General features: G+C 43.2%; 1 protein-coding gene across 1 annotated transcript in view; it reads right to left on the bottom strand.

Moving 5' to 3' along the window:
* Nucleotides 1-25,104, bottom strand: part of LOC144175111 (putative G-protein coupled receptor No18) — a 132,254-nt gene that overhangs the window by 26,909 nt on the left and 80,241 nt on the right. The window lies entirely within an intron of this gene.

The raw sequence follows: 25,104 nt of genomic DNA, 5'->3' as shown, positions 1-25,104 counted from the left end.
GCGTTTCGCGGAAGTGTTAAATCTGTTTCATTGAACGAGTGAAAGGGAATAATATTAGCCCCCTATGTACTCACTTCAGTGCAAATATGCTAGAAAACCGATAGTCTTCTGCCACTTGGGCCACGTAAGTGCCTCTCTTCGCGCCTTCCTCTCTCTCACTGGCATTTCTCCTTCTTTTCCACCCTCCCACGCTAGCTGAGCAGAGGTTTGCTAAACTAAGTTCAATGTTCACGCGTTCCAGATCTCGCGCCATCTCCTGTAACCTTCTATTACTGCTGAACTTGTAAAAGCACCCCGAGGTATTTCCGCGTCGAATATTCTTTGCATAGCGTAATTTCACTTTCTAGGAATGCCACTTGTATATTGATGTTTCGTGTCAAATATGCTTAACGAATAGTTTTTTTCTTAACATTGTGTTAAGTATCAAGTGTGTTTCCATATTTATGGTTAGGTTAAAACGGAAGACTGGGCGAGTTGGTACTTGTTCATATTAACAGCGCTACCGACGCAGACAGAAAGCTGTGTTTGTGCCCTCTTCTTTCTGTCTGTGTCGGTAGCGCTGTTAATATGAATAGATTATGGTTAGGAATGGTGTTGCGTATAAAAACATGCATTACTTTTCTGCCAAATTTTGGAGGAAAAATTGCATGGAGGGAATTTAGTACAGCCCACTATTTCGAACAGGCTTAATTCGATGTTCCGGTTCATCCCAACTGACGCTGCCATACCCGGAAAAGTTATGCTCATTTTACTGGCCGTAAAAACTCGGTAATTGGGACGGGCAAGCATCAGCAACGGTTAATTCAAACATCGCCATCATCCTCACCAGCCTATCTACGCCCACTGCAGGGAAGAGGCCTCTCTCATTAATCTCCAATTACCTCGGTCCTGTGCCAACTGTGACCAATTTATCCCCGCAAACTTCTTGATCTCGTCTGCCCATCTAACTTTCTGCCGCCCCCTGCAACGCTTGCCTTCTCTAGGGATCCACTCTGTTACCCTTAATGAGCTACGGTTATCTTGCCTTAGCATTGCATGTCCTGCGCACGCACATTTCTTCTTCATAATTTCTATTATTATGTGCTTAAGACGCATTTGTTCCCAGACACACTCCGCTCTGTTCTTGTCCCTTCGTTTTACACCTATCATCTTCCGTTCTATTGCTCGTTGAGTCGTCCTCAATATAAGGTGAACCATCTTAGTGAGCCTCCAAGTTTCTGCCCCGTAGGTGAGTACCGGTAAGATGCAGCTGTCATACACTTTCTTCTTCAGCGACAATGGTAAGCTGCTATTCATTATCTGAGAATGTCTGCCGTATGCACTCCACCCCATTCTGATCCTTCTAATTATCTCTGCCTCATGGTTGGGATCCTGGGTCACAACGTAGCCTAAATAGAGATATTCGCTTACCCCTTCCACTGCCTCACCCCTATCCCAATCTGCTGTGCTGCCCCGAGGTTATTGATCATTACTTTGGTTTTATGCATAATAATTATCAGGCCCACGGTTCTGCTCTTTGCGGTAAGCATGCTTTGCAACACCCCCCCCCCCCCCGAGTTACTTAGCAAGGCAACATCATCAGAAAATCTGAGGTTATTGCCTGCCTCCAAAGATTCCTGACATGGCGTGTCGACTTACGTTGCCGGGGCACGGCCATACTATACTCGCCCCTCCATCTCCCCTGAGAAAAGGGTCTAATGCGGCGGTGGCGGGGGCTCCAGAAGATCTTTCCTTTCTGCTTCCCTAAACAATCAACTCGAACCAACCCACCAAGCGGTCGCTTGTTGAGCCGCAGCCCCCTGCCTTTTTCAAAAAAAACCTTTTTCAGAAAAAAAAAACCGCTTCGCGGAGAGTGGAGTGCAGTGGAGTGGTACGCGTTCCGCCTAGTTGATAGTGCGGGCGTCCCGTCGTTACGTTTTCGAGCATCATGGCGAGCCGACGACATATCGCCCACCAAAGACCTGAAAACGAAGATGGAAATCCTGCAGGAAGTTAGCACATACGTCCTCAGCAATACTGATATGGCAAAGAACATAACAAAGATCACGCTGCAGACTTATTTAAAGATCATAGTCTATCAAAGTTGTATGGTAGAAAATATGAAAGCGTGATGCGCGAGGATCAAGCCGGGAACCCTCCTCCTCCCTACCCCCGAAAAAAGCCACAAACAAACAAACAAACTAACGCCGTCCAAGGAAGGTCGGAGGAGGGCTCTGGAAAGGGCGCCAAGTGCGCGCCGGACGAGGGCAGCCCGCTGCTGCACGTCCAAACCAAGCCAGCCGCCTTGGGAGAGTGAAGGTAGGGGTAAATATAAAGTAGGTGGCGATGGTGAATGGGCGGAACAAGGTTCGGAGAGAATTGGTTCAAAGGTCATGAGCCGGAAATTTTAGCAGGAGGAAGTAGAACAGCATAGCAAGAGAACGTCCAACAGGGCGGGCTTTCGCGTTTACATTAGTAGCAAATTGTAATCACCCCATAATTTTTTTTTGCTCTTGAGAACCTTTTTTAATTGAGTTGTGGTACTTCGTACAGCCTTTATGTGCTATAAATAAAAATTTATAAACAAATAAATAAATAAATAAATAAATAAGTAAATAAATAAATAAAGAAATGTTCAAAGCCCACGCCACATAAAAGCACCATTACTACCTGATAAAATTTTACTGTTGACACAGCATGAGTGTCACTTTAGCCCTCTTTGTAGTAAACTCCTACGCGTGCAGGCAAAACAGTTAAAAGGTTGCAATTGTCAATCAAGTTGACCGATATAAAAGAGGTGTGGTTGCGGAGGAGAGCAAGGCAGGGAAATGAGTTATGCAAGCAGTTTGGGGAAATTATTACTCATTTTTGCAGCTCCGCTAAGAAGCCCGATGTCTCGTTTGTTCACACATAATAAATCTACCCCATATACTTTAGGTAATCTATTTAAAAAAAATGCAAATATGCGGCGCCCTCCGCTAATGTGGCCAGCAGAACCTGCCTTCAGACTCCCCCTACCGGTGAAAAAAAGTTCAAAATTATTTCCTTTTTGGTATCTCCAAATGCGCATGCATAATTGTATCTCCCACAGAGTTTTTCTTGCTAACCGAAGCAACTCCCTGTGTGAGGTTGTCCGCATTTTGCTACCTTAATGTATACGGCACACCACCACCTTCCCCACTTATAAGTCGACAGCTCACGAAAACTGCCTAAATTAAAATGAAGGCTCATTTATACAACGTGTATGCAGCACGGGAGCTCTTAAATTCTTCAAACCATTAGCGAAAACGACAGTCTAGGATTCACCCACTTAACAAGTGAGTTCAAAAGTCTGCAAAAACTCCCAAAGAATACAAAACACGTATAGAAGACTCCAGCGAGTAAAATAACCAAACAAATTTCCGGTCGTATACTGTGGGTTGGTGATGACGGCCAGCGAATCCCTGTAGTTCAGAAAATATTGTGACCCTTCAGGCGTAAAACACGAAGAGGTGAAGCGTGGAAAGCCCCTTATTACCATGATAGTTCGTGTTCTACTAAGCGAGTTTGAGGGGTCGAGCGATAAATCTTGTTTATACCTTCGCCTCTATACACATCGATTAATCAAAGTTCGGGGTTCTCTGCAGGGCGCAGTGACCTCAAACACCTCCTGAGGTGCATTTTTAAGACTACACCTAAATCTTTGTGTTTCAAGCGCGCGTGTTGTAAAGTTCAGAAAATGGGTGGGCGAAAAACATTCCAAGTTTTTATCGAGCCAGCAAGCCACCGCCGGGATCGCGAGCAAGGAATCGCAGTGCAGGATGAAGGTGGAAGAAGGTCTCTGGCGATGGACCACGCACCGTTGACCCAGAAATTGCGATGACTACCGAATGGGACGAGCTTCCACACCCATGTTCACCAGAGAGGAAGAGGAGGCTCATGGCGATGGTAAGCGAGAGAAGCGAGCTTCGATGTGTGCTGTACAAGTGGTGGAGCACAGTGGCCCAGCCAGAAATATTTTTGTATCGTAAGCCACACTGGCCAAGATTGAGCAGTTTCGCGTGGACCTTGAAGGGCCGTGCTGCGCAAGCGCGACGAGCATTGGATTGGATTGGAGCATTGGATTGGATCGAGCATTGGATTGGACGAGCATTGGATTGGATTATAATGGATTAAATTGGATTAGATTTATATTGGATTTGGATTGGATTGGATGAAATTGGATTGTATTTGATCGCATTGGAAATTCAATCTAATTGGAGTACGGGAGTGTAGATAATTGTGTCTGCACATTCGCCGGTCTGCGCATTGCAGAGGAGTGACGTAATAGCCACAGCAGACGCACTGGCGCCGCCACGTGCCCAGCTGTGCGCTAGCGTTGCGCAGTAGCGATTTCTACGCTGCGCCGGAGCCTCTTGATAGCCGCTTCGTGTGGGTTCTGGAGAGCCGTGCAGCGCATACGCGAGGAGCAGTGACTGGACTGGACTCGGTTGGGTTCGATTGGACTGTACTAGACTGCACTGGGCGGGATTGGATTGAATTGCATTGGTTTGTACTGGACTGGATTCGAAATCGTTTTAGCAGCAGTAATCATGTTAATCAGGTAATCCTAGACAGGCAGGAAACCTAAGAATAACCAGCTAAGCAGGAGCTCACGTTACGTATAGCCGAGCTAAGCAGTAGCTAATTTTTTTCCGGGTGTTAACTTCGCCTGTAAAAATAACAAATAAAACGAAGTACCGCTCGAGCCCCAACAATGCCTTCCTTACTTTTGTACTTTAGGAGAGCATAAGAATGAGCGTACGCTGTACTATTACGCAAAAATTAAGAGTGCACACAGCGCTCCTAAGAACCATTTTTATCAACAAATATCAAACTGTTGTAATCTCCGGTGCTTTGTTTTCGGTGCAGAGTGAAAATATAGTATGGGCAAAAAAAGCTGAAAGGAAAGGAGAGGGGCGAAGCACCACTCGGAAAATTTCGGGGGTGTTCTGACACCGAAACGTCCTACCTGGGTACGCCCCTGGCGAATGGTACTGGAGGAATGATAAGATGGAGGGTGGGACGGGCGCGGCCGCAATGTTCACCAAAATTTAGAAGTTCGTATGGTTACCCTGAAATTGTTAGAGTACGCATACACCCCAAGATATCGCCGCAGGTGTGCTTCACCAGAACGCTGCAGGAGGGCCAATCAGCGTGACCAAATATGCGAATTCGGTGAATGAGGCGGACAAGAATGCGATTATAGTTATAGCAGCTATAGTATCTCGGCTCCGAGAACAGCGCAGATTCGCTTGCGTTGTTGTTCCAGAAGAAACCGTCAATTATGACGTTCTCATTTCCGTGTAATTTACGCCTACATTTTGGTACCCATGATTACTGTGACCAAGAAAGAAACTTGGGGGCAGTGTATTAATTATCTAACGTCCATGCGGTAAAGATGTCCAACAACCTATCGATTTGAACATAAAACAACACGAGAAAAAGAATTACATTTCAGAGGGTTCACATTTCTGGCATAGATTTGATGGGTTGATATGATGACACGGAGGGGGGGGGGGCGAGGGTTGTTCCACATAAATGAAAATAAGAGCACTCTTGTTTCTCCTTTCAGCCAGCTCGAACAGTCTGGCCACATGACCTCTGCGCACGACATAATTTCTTTGCGGGCCCCACTGAAGGACCAATATAAATCTTTTCTTTTTAATCGGTCGTGGTTCAAGTAATTGAAAATCTGCAATTGTCGACAGTGCAAATAAGACACCCGCCATTTCTTCCCGGAGGGACTACTCTGTTGAGTCTCTTTTTAGTTATCGCTCACATTTTCTTCAATGTGGCTACCTAATGCCCTTAGTACTGCAAGGAAAAAAAAAAGCTACCAATACGGGCAGTATAGCCCGTGGAGATCGAAATAGAAAACCGACGAGTGCTTTCAAATGTAAGGAGCCGGTGGGAACAGAACAAATCTTTCGTGCATGGTTTTAGTTGTCTTGGCAGCAAAGTACAATCTATATTCTTGTATATCCATACGGCATACGTGAATGGCCGGGGCGTTCAAAACGCGTGAATATTTTTGTTACAAAAACCGCCCGAGGAATGGCTCTGGCTTGTTCCTAATGCTACAACATCCTTGCTTTACCATCCTAATTTGAAAACGGTATAAGCTGCAGTCGTACACCAACTTTCACGGAGAATACAATTGAAATGGCGCGATAAGGTGCAGGTTTAGCCGATTTGTAACCCATTCTAAACATTTATTTCCCAAAAGGTCCGGTCTCTTTCTGTGGTCTGCGACATTTACCTCAGTAAACGCCTAGTGTAGGTTAATATTAAACAACTATAATTATTGAACTAAAGCCGGAAAGAGTGAAGCAAGGGTGGGCTTTATTAGAAAATTTATAAAGACAAACATCTTTGCCCAGGTCACTGTGTTGTGTCAGGAAGGAAAAGGTGACGCTGGGACGCCGGGCGTTTCAGGATTTTATACTAGCTTATAAAACCAAACATTCCGAGCGTTTCTCATGGTTCAGTTGTAGCATTAGTGGAACATTTTATTGTTATGCGTTCTGTACTGTTTAGAGATGCTTTCAAAATGTTTTGCCCATTGCGCATTATATTCTAGGGCAAGTTCAAATGCGTAGTTTTCTGACAGATTCTGTTATGAAGCACGCTTTCCTCAAGAAGTTTTCCTCGGTGTCGGCAATAATGGTTCGGACAAATAAAAAAAAGACGCGCAGGCCACAAGTTTATAAACACGACACGTAGAAGGCGGGGCTTCTGGATTATTACGACGTAGTAATCAGCACCCATTTGTATAAAGAGCCAAAACCTGTGGTTGAGGAAAAAAATCTAGTCTGGAGTTAAACCCAGCATGGAGTTGCAATTTGATTACACAGTAATTGTAAACGACCTAGGTTAGCGAATGGGGTTGCGGTGGACCAAAGTTATTTAAGGCCAGATTTTAACAACCCCTCCTCGCGTCATGCCATCTGCTCCTTTTTTCTTTGGTATATTGAATTCGCCATTTTTAAAACGTACACGCTAGATTTGTTGCGGATTAGGTGCTAAAAATAAAATTTTATGAGCTGTGGAGCAGTGCACTTTTGGGAAAATAATTTTGCTAAGATCAGCTTTTAATAGAACTGCGCGGGAATGTGCGATCTGCCTCCGATGTATGTTGCACCTTCTGGCTGCAAAGTCATTAAACTGCACACATGCGCAGTTCTTACTGAGCTTTTAAGAGAGTGGCCTTCTCTGAAGAAAGTGCTTGATCAAGAAGTGGAATTGGTAATTTATTTTGAGACGCCTTTACGTCGAAACCTCTAGGCTCTATCTTTCGTATTACTTATTAACTTTACTGGTACTTCTATTAGGTGTACATTCGGGAGAATTTTGCAGGATTCGTGGTGTTTATTTAGAAAATTCAACAAACTGCGGTTTGTTTTACAGAAGCCAGATAGCGAGCATATAAAAACCTTGTTCAAACCAAATTGTGTAAAAACAAATGCGCTTTAACACATTCGCATGAGCCGCCATGGTATGAAATGCTGCGTTATCCATGTTTCTAAGAATAACCTGTTCAGTTAAACGTCTTTCCTCTGGAAAGTTATTAGCACCTGTTCTGTGTCATTGTTGTGCGATGTTCTCGAAATTTAAAAAAAAAGAATGTTGGTTTCTCAGTTGTTGCTCGACAATTAGCGCACCTAAGTTGCGCAACAAATACAGACATTTTCTAAGGACATGTGCGGTGCGTATGCTTTCATCCAACGAATGACATTTGATTAAAATAAAAAATCTGGCGAAACAATGTTCAGATGCAGCAGCATAAACGATGCCGACGTGGCGTTGTTTTTCCACAGCGTGAAGCGCTGCGTGTATTGAAAGATCCGGGTACGGCCCGACGGTTCTCCGAGTTTTACTCCCTGGGGAAATCTCGGAAATCCCGAAGACATAGTCGGCAGTTTGTTTCAAGCAGGAGCAAATGTATGGCAGTTTGACTAAACAATTTGTTGCATTGGCGTGCTTTATTTTTCACGAGTTGAAGAACTTCCACGTGGAATGTAGAGATTTTTAACACAGATGCACAAGTCCCCCCCCCCCCCTAAAAAAAATCTGATTTCTAAAATTTCACTTCGCAACTGCCAGCTACAGGAGGACGCGTTTTTGTTGCTGCTAAATTCCGGACAGGAAATAAAGTTGTCTGCATTAAAATCAGAATTTCAGAAGATTCTTCATACTTTTCATTGAGAAAGAATCAACGTTTGCATTTTAATTTAGTTTTGTAGATCCGGTTTTGGTTTTAACGGAACCTTTTGTCAAGAATGCTCAGCGAACTTTTAATAAAATAAATGTTTGGATGGGCTAAGATTCCAACTGAATATATTGTTGACAAGACCATTGCTAGATGGAGTACCAGAGACACTTCCGCATTGAGTCTGTTTACTACGAGCAAAAACTAGCTATTATTATCGATTTACTTCTTGATGTAAGCCTTTTGACGGGCTGGTAAAAAGTTGTTATTATGTGAAACATCCTAGGGGTAATATACAAAAACAAAAGCCAAGTCTCGTCGCCTGGCCGCATTCTAGCCGCATTTGGTGCTATGTCTAGGGCACTTCTCAAATGTAAAAAAAAAGTATTTGAACAGCCTTTTCGACTAGTGAGAGTTTTCTTTTTTACAAACTCTCTGTGTGTTCCGCTTCAGGCAGGATTCTTCAAACAATATACATAATTCCAACTGAAAATTCTGAATGCAAAATGTATACTATAGTTTTTGTAGGCCTTGTGTACACAACTGCAAAGTAGCAGCCTGTCATTTTTTGACTGAAAATCTTCGTCTAGTTTTGAAACAGCTATTTTGTTCAATGTAAAAAACAGAGTAACAGATCATTTTGGATTACATCAGAGTTTGTTTGCAATCCCTTCTTTCGAGGCACGTGTCGAGAACTGGCAATATACGTTTCCGATTTTTTTTTTCGCTTTGACAGTCACAAATGCACATTTGTCCTTTCTGATAGCAAGACAGCGTGTCATTGCTCGTTTAATTTAGCAAGGGTCAGTTGTCGTCCTTAGTCCAGTACTTAAACAGATTTACTAACAGTTTTCGTCACCTGTTACGCTACCCAACGCTGTTCTTTTTTTACATATGCCGGTGCTCAAATGAATGGGTGTACTAGAAACGTTGCTCGTAGGCACTTTCTTCTTGCTGGAATGAGCTTTAGGCACTTGTAAACTTAACAAAGACTCGCCAAAATTTCAACAGGGCATGTGAAAAAAGCAGAATACTTTGATGCACAAAAACGTTAAAGTCATTCGAGAAAAGTTGAAGGTCCCGTCAACGCCGCCTGGTCGGCATTGGTCCGGTATGTGCCCTTACTTTTCTCTGCTGTTTTGTATGCGTACTAGCCAAAATGCCTCTCGAAGAGTGCTGTCGAAATACTTGGCCGGAACGATTAGCTATCGCCGCTGTAAACATTGCGAATTAACTCCGGTAAAGAGGTTTTCCCATTTGCGCAGCTACAGTCCATCAAGAACGGTTAGACATTTCAATATCCATCGCATTCAGTTTAATGAAATTGGCGGTTTTTCATAATGATTTTTGCTTCTTTATATTTTCAAAGCTCACGGCAGGCGAGAATGAGAAAAGGTTAGTCTCGCATTAACAATAGAGGCTTTAAAATGAACTCGGAAACAACAAACCCCTTTTTGATTTCCTGACGATAGAATCAGAAAGCGAAATATTTGGTCGTTGGTTTCCACCCTCAGTCGTAAATGTATTCATAATTCAGTGAATCATTGATGGGACGCTTAAATAGCTCAACCTGTTAGTATCCCTAGAATGTGATTAGTGTTCCCTCCTGTTCAAGATGGGCTTATTTTATGGCGGCCGTAAACAATAAAATACGACACGCCTCGAGCTTCGCGATGGCTACGCCGCCTGCCGCCGCTTCTCCGCGGCGTCTACGGGATGAGCAATGGGTGGCTGATAGTGGCTCATGCAATGTCGTGGTCCTATTAGCTTTCTTATGTGTAGCATTCTTTGCTGAGTACCCTTACAACCAGTACCCAAAACAGTACCCAAAACTAGTACCCGAAACTTGTTATAGACACGTCAGTAAGCAGATAGTACGTTTAGGGCACTTCAAAAAAGATCGCCGCCTTGGTAGAGTGCTCGAACGAACCCAAAAGCACTGCGGGGACCCGGTTCTGATGGCTTTTGGGGAGGTATTACGGGCGTCACCAACGGCAGCAATATATCACCACCGTCGCACCGGATAGGTAAGGCTCAAGGGAATTGTATTGTCACCTTGTGAGGTTCGCTCTTACTGCGCGTACAACGAATGCGGCTGTGTTTCCAATATATACGTCCTGGAAAAATGTGTCCCAGTGATGTAATTAGCCCAAAAACTGACAACCACTTGCGCCTTTTAACGGAATATGAGCAACGTGGAAATGTTAGGCATAGTGCAAGGCTCCGCGTCGTTAATATTTGAGCAATCAGGCCTTATAGAGAGAAACAAGGAAAGTGAATGAACCAACGGACTCACCAGACTCGAGTTATATTGCGAAATGCACTCCTATTTCGCCGGACATTTGGGTGGCGGGGGACGCTTTACTATCGTTGTGTCCGAATACGGAACGAAATCAAAAAATGAACGTTTTAGTATAATCCCACACTCAAGCTGCTCGTTCGACTTAAACAAACAGCTGATCACTCGCCGGGCGCATTTTTTTAAGTATAAAGGGTAGGTTCGCAAACGATAAAAGGTGTCACTGGAAGAGTGTGGTGTCTGATAAGGCCTTCAGATTTCCGTTTTTTATAGTCTCTGCAGGCTCTCTGTGTTATGTGGGGATGTTACAAAGAAGCGTTTAGTCGTGGGCGTGGCCCACTACATAATACCATTGCCAAGCTGCTTGTAGAGGATATAAGTAGCAGATGATGAAAGCGACCGCTCACATCAGCAGAAGACGACGCAGTACGAAATTTTTTGTGTGCTAATACACGGGTATAATTCTTAATTATCCACCGCACTTCTTCCGCAAAATGTTGGTGAAATATATGTCAAATTGCTTGTCCTGGCTAGTGATCAATATTCGAGCTATGATATTGGCAAGCGTAACAGGCGTGCTGTCAGGTATGAGGGCACCGCTAGATTATGTAAGCGCACAGACACGATATGACCATCTGAGAAAACGCTCCTTACGGAGAAGCTGTTTGTAAATTTTAGGGCAGTGCAATTTAGGGCAGTGCAATGCATATGCCGGCTTCGCGACGCTGGTCTGTGGCACAAACATGGCGCTTATACACTCCGAGTGTACCACACTAAGATCGCGTCATGAAAGTTTACCATCTTGTAAATACAGCGCCTCTACAGTATCTACACAGTATCTATTTCGAAGGCATACAAATGGTAAATCTTGCTAGTAAACGCGCCCCGAAAGCCACGGCGACAGTGGGGAGCTGCCCGGAACGTCCCGTGGCTGCTTTCGAAGCGGGATGTTAGGGGGGTTTCCGCGGCGCCCCTACAGGCAACCCTCGAGGCGTGCAAAACATTTCTTTTGAAATAGTAGAATGTGTCACATTTGTAAATCTCTTTCATTAGGGTGTTACTACCCACTAATAAAATATTTATGATTTAGTGATCGGTTTTAATGACGGTGCTCACTACACGATTTTCCAGGTGTTACTGATGTGTGTTTGAAATCATTTCCCGCCCTTATACTATCGGCTGCTTCGCTAATTCCTACGTATCGATTTCTGGAGCTGTAGAGATACCTTTTGTAGAGAATAGGAAGAACGAGTAACTTTTTTATATAGCAAATAAATAACTGCAAATGGTTCAATTCGTTGGGGGAAAATGCTAGCGACTCTCCCCAGTCATCGTATATTTTGTCAACATGGTCAGCATCTCGTGCCTTTGACTCAGCTTATGGCCAAACTTAAAGATGGTGATTACCCGCTTTTGGCAGTGAAAGGTCGTCCTCTATTCACAGCCTTATCTTAAGGTTTCTCTGATTTTCAGGATTTGTACTTTGACTTGGTCGCTCTCACGTGCCAATCGCTTGATGCAGGGGGCAGCAATGCAGTAATTTTTAAGGAATGATTTATTAATATTGCAAATATTTTATCAGAGTGCGGCTTTTTTACAATACCGAAAGGGTGTTCCAAAGACGTATTCTTGTCTCCTTGTTTCGTTGACAATATACCACAAACAGTAGCAGGTTGGCTTTCCAACAACACAACGAAATTACCAATCAGCGTTTGTTAAAAATTGGCATTGTAAATGACGGGGCACAGCATTCCATTAAAGTAAAAAATCAAATATGCGCCGAGACAACAGCGAAAAGCTTGGATGTGCGCAGCAAACACCACCAGCTGGAATGCTACAGTGCTTCCCAAATCTCAATATTTCATTGCAAACCCACTGACCACGCGATGTATTAGCACATCTTGATTTATCTAAACTTCTATACCAAAAGTCTTATGTAAATGTTCCGATGTTCTAAGCATGAGCTGTTTGTACGCGAATCGAACGCATGAAAAAAGAGCAGCACTCATGTATATGATGGCGGAATAAAACGGTTAATGCCGCCATTTGGGCAAAAATATTGCTCGTAGTAATAGGAGAAAAACTAAAATAAAGACAAACTCTATTCCTCGAAGGAACTGAAGTATGTGGTGAAGTGCTCAAAGCAAACCCAACTTGCCATCACGCACTACTGCGACGTTATTTGTGTAATGGCCCCCTGAACTTGGGAACTGGATTCCTTCAGCACGATTTAGTGTTGAAACGAACTATCCCGAATTCGGGAGGAAAAGTCTGCTGACTTCCTAAGATTATCCAAACACAACATGGCGGCCCCAACCTGTGAAATTATTTAATATAGATTAAGTATAACATCAGTTTCTAGCACAGAAGGGGGCGGGAATTCGCCCATGAACGAATTAAATTTCTGAGTAGGAAAACTCTGGCTAACAATTTTAATTTATTCCTAACGGAAGCGATTACAGGACCTCGAGAATACAGGGGTGAAAATGCGTCAGTTGAGCGTCAAACATATACAGAAACTGAGTTCTGTTAGCTATGTTCCATTAGTAGCGCAGAACTGAACCCTACTCTGCGATTTAGTGCATTCTGTTAACTTCACTGTCTACTTTCGAACAAATTAACTACCACTAACGATAAGATCCTGATAACACGGCTTGCTTCGATGTTAGAAACTTTTATGCAAAGGCTGGGTACGCTTGCAAACCCAGGTTCCTCTGGCGCCATAAACGATAATGGCCCCAAAAACCAACTCCACAAATTGGGAGGGGCCTGATGTGATGGTATTGAGTTCCAAAGAGATTTCGGAACAGACTGTGCGTTGCGTTTCGCAATGATTTCGAAGCGCTGAAAGGCACAGACTATGGACTACTACACACGAAAAACAAATAATGTGTGATTTACTATACGTCGGTTTATTTTTACCACAACTTTCATTTGTGAAATTGCTGGTTGGGATTTGAGAGGAAAGGTATTTTCAGCCCTAAGGGTACACCGCAGAAATGTTTGGTGCATGGGTGCGGAATGAAAGAAGTAACCGAAGGCCCCCAATGCAACGCTTTTCGTGTATTCCGCCTAAGAAACGTGCGCCGCCTATCTCGAATTCCCTCTTCTGATCCCTGCGAACTGCGGATGCAAGTATCTTCGGTTACAAATGAAAACATGTCAGCTAACAGCCTCTCACTAATGGGACTGCGAGAGTAGCGCATACTTGCGAATGCGGCTCACAACCATGATGCGCGGCCGCGGAATTCGTTGTCCGGTGTGCGCGTTGGTATGCTGTTTGTGGTATGCACTGCCAAACTCGGTAAAAGGCAGCGTAGGATTGAAGCGCTACTTTATCTCAAGCTTCCATTAGAAACAACTAACCTTCACTCCCTGTGATCTTGCCGACTCAGTCAATTATAGAAAAATGGTGGAGTGGGTGAATTCACTTGTTCTACAGAGCAACGTCTAGAAACACGTTTCGTCATAGGCTTCATACTACATTTTACTGTCTCAAATGTTAGACGTAATAGAGAACAGCGCTCGACAATGTATGATTGTTCAAACATTGTGTCGCATGTTTCATTTTTTGAGTCATTGTTGCAAAATTAATATCAATCGGATCGGCAAGGCTAACCTTTCCTCGTTTATGAGCTGTTTTCTAAAAGTGGGGGCGTTAAAACATCCTAGGCAGTATCCAATGCGGAAGGAGTTTGTTAGTTCGCTACTTCCGAAAGATACGTCGTTAAATCTAAAAAACAACTAAAAACTATGCCAATTATTTTGCAAATATATCGCAAATTGATGAGTCCAATCAGGCCGCAGAATTGTTTCACGTGCACTGTTTTGCTTTTATGCACTTAATCCTTAATCCTGATTGGGGTGCAGCTGGATAGAAATTACGCTGAAATATAAAATCGGATTATCTAAAATGCTTTCAAGGGTGGTTTTTTGTTATTCCTGGGTCAGTAACACTCTACAAGCGCAAAAGATTCTTGCGGGAGTGTAGGAATTGTTGCTTCGTCTCTCAAAACCGTAGGTTCATTCATTTTGCGCGCATCCATTCCTGCTTCACAAGACATTCTAAAAGACGGACCATTCTGCTCTGCTTCTCCGACGTTGCGGTGGCACAAATACGATTGATAAGGACGTTACTTGACTTACTTGATACTCACAGAGCTCTTCTTTAAGAACATATTTAGACATCTGAAAACAAGTACTCGATTGTGTATTTTTTTCAGGTCAGCGCACAAAAATAACCGTTTTTTTTCGTCCAGCTCGCAAGCAATTTGAACTGTTCGGAATATCTTCGAGGGGTGCCTTCTATTGAGATCACGAAACTCTCAACTAAACAAAACGTTATGTTTCCAAGCGCAAATTAGGACTTCACCTTTTATCCTGCAATAGAATTGCACTAAAGTCAAAAGATCATTATGGTCATCGGTATCTTCTCTGTATACTAAGTGTCAAAATCGACAATATGTTACGTACGCTCGCCATAACATTTTCTGAAGCCAGTTGTTTAAATTTTTCTTTTCAATAACATACAAGCTATCAAAGCGCGATTTAAATTTTCCACCTTTAAGGGCATGTGAATTTCGAGTTAGCCTAGCAATCACAACGGCCTGCAACCTGCAGCCTGCAACGGCCTGCAACCTGCAGCCTGCAATGGGGTGTGGTCTTAACTTCTAGGGAGCATTCGAAAAAGAAAATCTGTTTATTTCGTGAATAACCCCCACCTTTATCCCTAAAATAAGCGTCTCCGCAAGCACCGTTTGCTCCTCTGCTGTGAAACTCCCGAGGTCTCGGTTTTGAACGGAACTTCAATGAATTGCCTTTTTGAAAAATCGGCTTTCACAAGTTTAAAAAAAAAAGTCTGGTGCGAGCACAGTTCCACAATGACAACAATTGTCATGAAGTTTCTCGCTCACCAGAGACAATGATGATTAAAAAGAAAAAAAAACTTCCGGCAGTTGACTACCGGCAGTTGACTACCGGCAGTTGACTGCTTCAAGTACGGCATATCGCATGAAAGCAGGGTATGTGTCGTCTTATAAAGCGTTATTCAACACAGCCGCTGGGACGGACTACTCTTCGGGTGAGTAACACTTTGCTAGGCTTTGTGGAACTCTTGCAGAACCCCAAGCATACGTACCAATTTCTAGGGGTCTTATGTCATTATTTATTTATTTATGTATTATTTATTTATTTATTTATATGTTTAGTTAGTTATTTATTTATTATTATTTATTTATTTATTCATTTATTTATTTATTTATTTATTTGTCATGTAGAATGACTTACACTATTGCACTGATAATTATTTTTTCTAGAATATGGTCCAGTACTTCTCTGCTGGCTGTTGCACCGTCGCCGAGCTTGATTCGAGTGGCAGAAAACGTGTACGCTTTCATTGATTTTCATTCCGCCGTGCAGTGTCAAAACCAATTTTCCGTTCGTGTCTTGGCTTTCTTACCCCGCTACTGTGACTAAGCGCCTAGGCCGATCGGCCTTTGAAGTCGTTAGTTTAAGCGTAGCGTGTACGCCCAAGAAGGCATTCATGATGGTGGCTACGGCAGCTTGAATCCAGAGCGACACGTGTTGGGCAGCAGCGAAGATTGGGTTATTAGTGGAACACTTATTCCGTATTAGGGAAGACGCATCAGCCATACAACACGGACGCGGACAACATCATCTCCAGCACACTGACTATTCGCGAGACCTCGCCGAGGATGCCATGATAGGTTACTGTAGAGCGTAATCAGAGGCTGACTTACCAGTTATGGTGCTGCCAAGAAACAAAACACTAGTTCTGTACTTTGTAGCCGGGGCAAACGTTTTCTTGGGTCCGCGCTTGGTGATTCTGTCTTTAAATATCCCAACCCTCTCTCTCTCTCTTTCAATCCCAGTGTCTCAATTTTGTTTATCTAGACTTTAAGCAAAGACGAGAATCTCACTGGTAACAGTACATCTGAGCATACCCGTCATTGCGTTGTTTGTGGAAGCTACACTAAATGTGCATCGCCTGATGCCCATAGATAAAGTTCTTCTACCCACTCCTTGGTGGCTATTGAGATTGACAAGTTACTTTCTCCACATTCATTTTGCGCCTTTCCGCACATTGATTTCGTCACATCCTGTAGAACATTTTTACGCGTGACTCTTTCGTTCAGAGCGACGAGAAAGGTGATAATGTAATAATCCCTTTGTAGTAATAATGAATGTACACCTCCCGACTATTCAAATGAAAGCATCTGATCTCCAATTACATGTCACCTCGGTTAGGAAAGGCAATCAAACCAGTAGCAAACAGCAATTTGATTGAAAGATTTAGGCCTACGGGCGTTCTCCGAACCTGTAATAATTCCGCACTTGATGTATCGCTTCTCGTAAAGCATGCAAGTACTGTTACTGCCCTGGGATTCCATGTTTGAGATATGTTTCAAAATATAATCCCGGAACGTTGTTTGTGTCAATATCTCGAGCGTGGTATAACCATCTGACATATTTCTGCACAGCTGCTTGTGGCGCATAGGTTTCGTGCGGCGGGACGTACTACAAAAATAGCCTCAAACCTGCCGTCACGTGGCCACAGCGTGAACGTAGAGCCATGCGGCCACTAGAAGAGTATAGGCGGGGTCGATGGAGCGCCGGTCACGCAATGCACTCAGGTCAGACGTCCTTTGCGTGCGTGTTCGCTCCAGCCGGCCAAGCATACAGTGGAGAAATCACTTCCGTGACTGGACGCTGAAAAAACAGTGGTCTGCGATGATTCTAATCCAAGCGCTTCGGCGTATTGGGCATAATCCTGGCGAACCGAATGTGAATCGCGTGTTTGCGTCGTATTTCTTATCCCAAAAGGACAACAACTGAACGCATTGTCACCCCATTCTCGAATTAGTGTAACCGCAGCTGGGCGGCTGCTGTTTTGCCACATGTCGCATTATCACCGTACGCTATTTCGGGGCTAACGTTTCTATGCCTATGGTTTGGTCATTTTGGTTCTGAATCAACCAGAAAACACAGTGCGCCCTGTCTTTGTATGCGCTTTAATCTCGCGCTTGGTTAGCTTCTTCCAGCTCCCCCGAAGTAAGGGTAGCCATTCACAATGAAGCACAATTCCGAGGCTGCATGTATATATGCAGTGCGAGACATTAATTAGTAAGAGGCATTCGCATATTTTTGTTTGTTCGTGTGTTTAAGTGCTTGTTTACCTGTTTATATAGGGTGCTGCCCATTATGGCATCGCGTGAGGCATACATTTTTACTCGGCCCACCGAGCACGCGGAAACGGCGCCGCACCGTCGGTGCTGTCGTCACCGAAAATTTTCACAACAGTACGACCAGCGTGCTACGGTAAAAGCAGGGTTCGTTCCATAACTGAAACTCCAGCCATGGAATGACAAAGAATACCTAGCAAACGTACGAGCTCCATGAGTGGATCTCTTACGTTCGTTCGAAATTTTTTGTCAGCTCAGCATAGTTCGTCATCCAGCTTTTCAGAGAATGGCTTGTGGTTCTTTCTTGTACAGGCACGTTGCCTGCTTACACGCATTACCGATATTGACACAAAACAAACAAACCTTAAAGCTCCTAACACGCCCAGCATGAAGATTTTAAGGAGCTTATTCTTCCATTCACTCACTCACTCCTTCACTCACTCACTCACTCACTCACTCACTCACTCACTCACTCACTCACTCACTCACTCACTCACTCACTCACTCACTCACTCACTCACTCACTCACTCACTCAGTCGCTCACACACTCACTTACCACTCACTCACTCACTCACTCACTCACTCACTCACTCACTCACTCACTCACTCACTCACTCACTCACTCAATCACTGACACATTAACGCACTCACTCACTCAATCACTGACACACTCACTCACTCACTCACTCTCTCTCTCACTCACTCACTCACTCACTCACTCACTCACTCACTCACTCACTCACTCACTCTCTCTCTCACTCACTCACTCACTCACTCAATCAACCAATCAATCAATCAATCAATCAATCAATCAATCAATCAATCAATCAATCAATCAATCAATCACTCAATCAATCATTCATTCAATCAATCAATCAATCAATCAATCAATCGCTAACCTACCTACTCATTAGCGCGGCTTGAAGCTCTGGTGGAGGTTCAGCGGCGCAAACAAAACATTATAGTTTTTCTTGCACATTTATAGATACATCAACTTCACTAAGCATGTTCAAAGCAATCACTTACGCCTGCTGTGCAGAGAAAGCTTTGAATTTACTTTAGGAAAAACCTAAGGTCCTGGATCCCCTGAGATTGTATGGCATCCGCTTCGCCGCTTCAAGAAACATGGCATTTTCTATGATAGTACAGAACATCAGCTAACGAATAGTAACTGTCTATAATAGCGATTGTCAACCTTGAGTACGCCGGGAATCTAGGGCTTGCAAAAGGGATGGTGAAACCAAAAAAATGCCGTTGATTCCTTGTAGCATATCAAACAATATGTTCTTTTAGCTAAAGTCGCGGCGTACCTATTCAATGCATTACTTACGTGTCTGACTGAATGATGATGCGTGTCATATTGCCACTGAATTTGCTCCCGCAGCTAGAAATCACCAACCCAAATGCAATATTTTGCGTTTAGCTTTTTTGCACTGCTGGTGTGTTGTGCAAAAAGAGAACCCTAGAACTTGCGCCGCGAGACGAATGAGCCCTTCGTGCAGCGAAGCCACCTTTTTGCACATTAAGCAAGGTACGGCACAAGGGGAAAAGAATGGGAAACAGTTTCGGGAAGGGCTTCACGTACCAGTGAGTTGCCCTCGCGGATTCATTGACTCTACGTGTAAGAAACATTGATTCAAAACAATACTCTAGAGATACCTAGCTGGGTTTGGAATCCCAGGAACACAATTTATTTGTACATTGTTTGTGACGTCTGAGCCCTTCTACTACGCACGAACAAGTTTTGTATTCTTTTTGTAATAACTAGTATTTGCTTCCGTGGGGCTACTTACATGTTTGGTGGCCCTTCATTTTGTGTTGACTGAGTAGGTCGTTTACTCTGTTACTGAAGAACACCCCCATTACCTGTCATGTTTCGAGTAACATATAAGAATAAATATATGTATTTCCCTCCTATAGTTTGTTTTGAAAGTTGCTTTATAGGTTTTATATTCTATTCCCTGCACTTATTTCCTCTCATTTTCTTTTTAGTTTACTTTTACCCCATTGTTGCTTTTGGTCTTTGGTCTTTGTCTTTGCGAATAATATCCCGTCATTGGCAATCCGCCGTCTGAGTAGGCACAATGTCTGCTAGTGGCTCCAACACTACGACCAACGTTATCACCACAAGAGTTTTTTCGCGAGACGGTTTGTATGGGATAAAATTAAAGATGAAAGCGCAATACGTTGCGTGTGACATAAATTACGCATGGGACATCATAAACAACTTTCCTCTAAGAAGTCACAGATAATAAAATTTTCAGAGAAAGTAGAGATTTTGTTGATTAGGGCAGTACACCATATGCCTTGATCTTCTGCCTACATCCGCTCTCGGGAAAAGTGTTTTCGCTGATGGTAGTAACCTCAAATGTGCTTCCGCTGCGCACAGCGCATTCAGAAAGCACACGCGCGCTGACAACGCGGGCGCTTCCATAAAATTTCAAGCTTTCTCCTTGATAGCCCATTGTTGAGAGGTTGGCGAGACCGGAACCCCTTAATAATAACAGGTAACGCTCAATGGCCATACAAAATTGAGGTGTCGACAATGACACGAGCACAAAAGACGTCAGATGGCGCTGAGTAGAGACTTCCGGTGTATTCTATAGACAACATCCACTTTGTGATGAAGTAGCAGCCTATGCAGCTTCCGTAGGTGCAAATTAGGGTGTCAGAGATGTCACTGTCTGTAGCACAACCAACACCAGCGTATCGGACACTAAAACGCACTCTGGCTATTCTCCCGCCTACTTGTCACCCATTGCCTTTCGTTTGTTTGTTTGTCATGGAATCTCGCCTAATCCTATGGCGTGTAGCATTTTCTTATCTCTGGCCTAGCCTATTCAATAATTTTTTTTGTTTGTAGCCTGTAATAGAGACAGAAAGAGAAAGAAACACACTGACTGAAATATTGAACAGGTGTGTCATCAAATAATATCGCGATGTAGGCCGAATAGGACGTCGGAGAAGCGCTAAATGGCATTGACATTGATGTACCATTTTCACGCACGTTTTTGCGACAGCTTATACGGGTTCAATTTATTGTCTCTTTAAATCGGCTGACACGAAAACGGTTGAGTGCCTTCCTCAAAATGCGCGAAGAGGTTGTTTGGAAGGTAATTCTTTAAGGTGTTACGTTCACTGCTGAATTTATTACTGCATTTATCAATATCTGTGAATTTCTGCACGTTTTTATTCAAGTAAATATGCAGCAGACATAAAACACACAAAAAAAAACACGAAAAGACCTGACTCAATTTGTAAGGGGCAAAAAATGTAGCGCCTTATTTGTTCGAAAACAAAGGATCATGGTACGTTCTGCAAAAAAAGGATTTCAATTTACTACTATTAAAACACACTTCAACTGTCTAATTGTCCAACATAAGGATATTTTTCACACGTAGGAGCACGATGCTAGCTTATGGGTTTTTGGATCAGTTGAATGCATCTTGAACGTATGAACATGCGCAATTCGTAATACAGTGAGACATGTCGATTTTATGGTGTGTTCAAGACAAAGCTTTTACATTTTGACAATTATAGTTAACTAGCTGTCATTGTTAAAGTATTGTCATCCTCCCATACTTGTGTGATTTTTTACGAATCTTGCCAAGGTATACGGGTTTCCTTAACTATATTTGCCAAGTCTATTATTCCAAAGAAAAGCTGGAGGGTCCCTAATAAATAAGACCGTAGATAAAGAATCGAAATCGATCCGATGTTATTTTCAGTGTGGTAAGCAATCATGCTACAAAAACACATTGGGATGCGTTCTATACAAGATCGTAATAGGCATTGTTGTAGTATTTAGACTGACGATGACGACAACGGCTTATAGAGTGAGCTGAAACACCCCGATTGGGCCGGTACTGAGGAGCTGTGCCAATACATACAACCTCGTTGCCTGTTCGAGTCCTGGAATTTAGGCTTGTGTTTTCATTCGGCGGAATGAAGAAAAGTTTGTGTGTACAACAATCAAAGGGCAACTTCAAAGTGTTTTTTTCTTTATACTTAGAACCACTAATTCCGCGCTGTGTTCTCTGGGGCAATTGTTTAGTACCTTTACCACTCACAATTTTTGTATCTGCAGAAAATGTAGCTAATAGATGTACGACTCACAAAACCAACGACGAAATAGAGGTTCCATTAGGTTTTAACTGCGGTGATACTAGAATCTCAAGGTAAGTGCAAGAAAAAAACAAATGTGAGCAAAACTGTCTTCAGAAATAACCACGTATAAAGATTGATGCCGTTCCCCTTCGGTGAACTGGTGCGTTTTGAACTCTGACTCGCTTCTTTCGTTGCAGTAACTTTCCTTCAGTCTCTCCTTCTGTTTTTTATGCCGTTCGGCGTCCAGCAGACTCTAAAGTGGTGTGCGTAGCAATTCAGAAGGCTTTGAAAAATCGGCGATGGTTTAGAACCGTGCTGAACTAGGAAGCAAAACTACAGATAAAAAGAGAAAAGTACAACTTGGAACTGAAAGAACAGGTGGTATATTCTCCCTCCGTCGTAAGCTTTTGTTCCACTGACGAATTCGCGGTTGCAGCCTGTGATGCAACACCCTACAATACGCGAAAGGGAGTTTCACTGACAGTGGCAAAGATGTAATTTCCGTTCTACTGGGACGATATTTCTCCCTGCGAAGTGGAATTTTCCGTCCATCTGACATACAGACGTACGGCTACGAAGGAAAGATATACAGCGTTCTCAGAACTTCGCAGTTAAATAAGAATTCTTCCAGGTCCTGATCGGACATTGTTTCGCTTTTTTCTTGCTTGGCCCAGTAAGGTTACCAAAGCCGCGTGCAGCCTGCAGTCGACTATGGACAGCACCGGCCACACCACGGTAACACCTCGGCAGTTTTTCTCCGTGTAACAATCTCATGTGAACGTCATTCTGTAAAACGTCTAACAACGATTGCAGATGCTCACTCAGTCGTGAAAACTCATTATAGCTCCGTGTTTTGAGAATTCTGTGGAAACATGTCAGTAAAAATGTACGATGTTTTCGTATAACGTTGACCAGAATACCCTAGAATGAATTTTAGTCACGAAGTCAATTCTATGAAACACGTGGTCAAGAGATAATTTCGAAGAAACATGGTGCGTATTCAGGAAAGCACACTGATGGTAAAGGTCATGCACGCAATGCGCTACGTTTCTGCAAGTGCATGATGATTTGCGCAGCTCTGTGGGGGAGCGGGGGGTGCGTTTTATACGTGGATAATATGGTGGCATTGATCACTCAGAGAATCTGCACGCTTTCTCGCAATAATTGCTCTTTCTTGTGTCTTGTAATGAATGTGATACACAAAGACTTGCAAAAATGTAATCACTAATTTCGCGGTATTTTGAAAGGAAACCAATAATAATAATAGGTCATTCACTGTACGTGTACAAATCTACATTCCAGCCCGCATAAGCGTAGCAGGCTCACTTGTGTGCCTGGCTGGGCAGCCCAGTGAATCCCAGTTTGTGAATAACATAGTAAATATACAAATGCCTCTAAAAAAATCAAAATATAAATTTTCAACGCATAAATCACGTGCCCGGAGGTATGAACACAAGTGCGGGAGCGTACAGGACATATTAGAAAACACGGCGATTTTGTAAGCTTCACGACAAAGAAAAAAATACAGCATTCATAATATTATTACTGGAATGCCAACCCTGCGTTACAAACACAATAAGAATTACGACTGAATAACACGGTGTGAAAGAAGGGGGAAACTTTATGGGTGTGTGTTCAACCATACTCGAAGCAAGCGTTTCACTATGGTGAAACTAGAGATATTGAGGTAGAAGTGAAGCTCATTAAAATAGAAAATAAAGCCGATCCCCTAAATGTGAAAGCGGCCGGAAATGCAGAGAAGTGATTCTTTATAATGGGTGATGGCGCCGTTATCCGCTCTTCGCCGCCCTGTCTCGCCCCTCTCTTGACGAATATGCAATTCACATTTGCCGCCTTCGCTAAGCTCGTGCGCCCGCTTGCCAGAAACTGCGCCAGCGGGTGTTCTGTTTTTTGTGCTTGCTTTACTATGGTATGCTTAGCTGTTTTGCGTCATTTCGAACGCGTACTTTTGTTGCCGCGGCTCGAGCCTTTTTGCGTCATTTCGAACGCGCCATGTTTTTCTTGCGCGGTTGGAGCCTTTCTGCGTCATTTCGAACACGCCATTTGTTTTCTTTCGCGGCCGCTTTTTTTGCTTACTGCCATAAAAATCAACCCAACGAGTGTTCCCAACAAAATTAACACGGGGGCTGCCAGTTATATACACATCGTTTGCCTGAAATGTACCTGCAGTTTTCTTCGCGCTAAACAACGAGGAGATGTTTGACAAGCGCCAGCGGTTCACGAGGTGAATAGAAGCAGTAAAAATTTGGGCTGCACGGTTTATATCCGTGTCATATGATTTCAGCTCAAGCATAACAAAAAACACGATCTTTTACAAGAACCATTGAACCTGCGCTAACCAATCGCTCTTCTATGCATTTTTTTTCAAATACATTCATAGTAACAGACCTTCCCCATTAGCCACTATAAGCCCTGTTTCCACATACCACCGATTATACAAAGTAGCTTCCCCCGCATCCATGGCACTACGAGCCCATTTAATTCTGCCATGATACCCCTACCTACCTTTTTTCGACTTTCTTTTTTCGAGTTTTTGCATTGTGTTTTAGTTAATGATCCTATGTCCTGTATAAATTCTTTCAGGGGCGAAGCACCTTAGGACATCGCTTTGTCCGTGTACACAGTGTTGCGCATGCGCGAGGAGCATTGGATTGGATCGGATCAGATTTGAATTTGGGTTGGATTGGATTGGATTGGATTGGAATAACTATAATTGTGTCGGATTGGATTGGATTGGATTTGTATATACTGTACGCACGCGCTGTCACTCATTTGCATGCGCGAGTGGGCAATGCCACGCGTAATTTACAGTAAGAACGATCCCCAGTGCTTCACCCACTCATCATGATTCACTACGTGGAGATGCGTGACTTTTTTTTATAGTTGTTCTGATGGTGATCGTTTTTTTTTTGCATTGCTCATTTTAGTATACTTGTTGATGTGCACATATCATATGACTACTTATTCCATAACTGTTCGTTATTTTGTTATAATTTACACTACGAGCCCCATTACCCAATGCCCTGCTGGACCTTTAAGGTATGAAGAATCGTCATCGTCATCAGCAGCAGCAGCCTACTCAAGGCCAATAAATAAATAAATAAATAAATAAATAAATAAATAAATAAATAAATAAATAAATAAATAAATAAGCCATTGAATATGAGAAACTGTCTAACTAAGCCTCGTAGCCTACCATTCGTTCAAAAAAACTTCCACGACCCGAATAACTGTTGAATCAGTATGTATTTATGCGGTCACCTGC

This window comes from Haemaphysalis longicornis, unplaced genomic scaffold (genome assembly GCF_048455015.1).
Source record: "Haemaphysalis longicornis isolate Haplotype H1 unplaced genomic scaffold, Haemaphysalis longicornis Haplotype H1 scaffold_3, whole genome shotgun sequence".
Classification (NCBI taxonomy): Eukaryota; Metazoa; Arthropoda; class Arachnida; order Ixodida; family Ixodidae; genus Haemaphysalis; species Haemaphysalis longicornis.
This window is presented reverse-complemented; position numbering and strand designations above follow the sequence as displayed.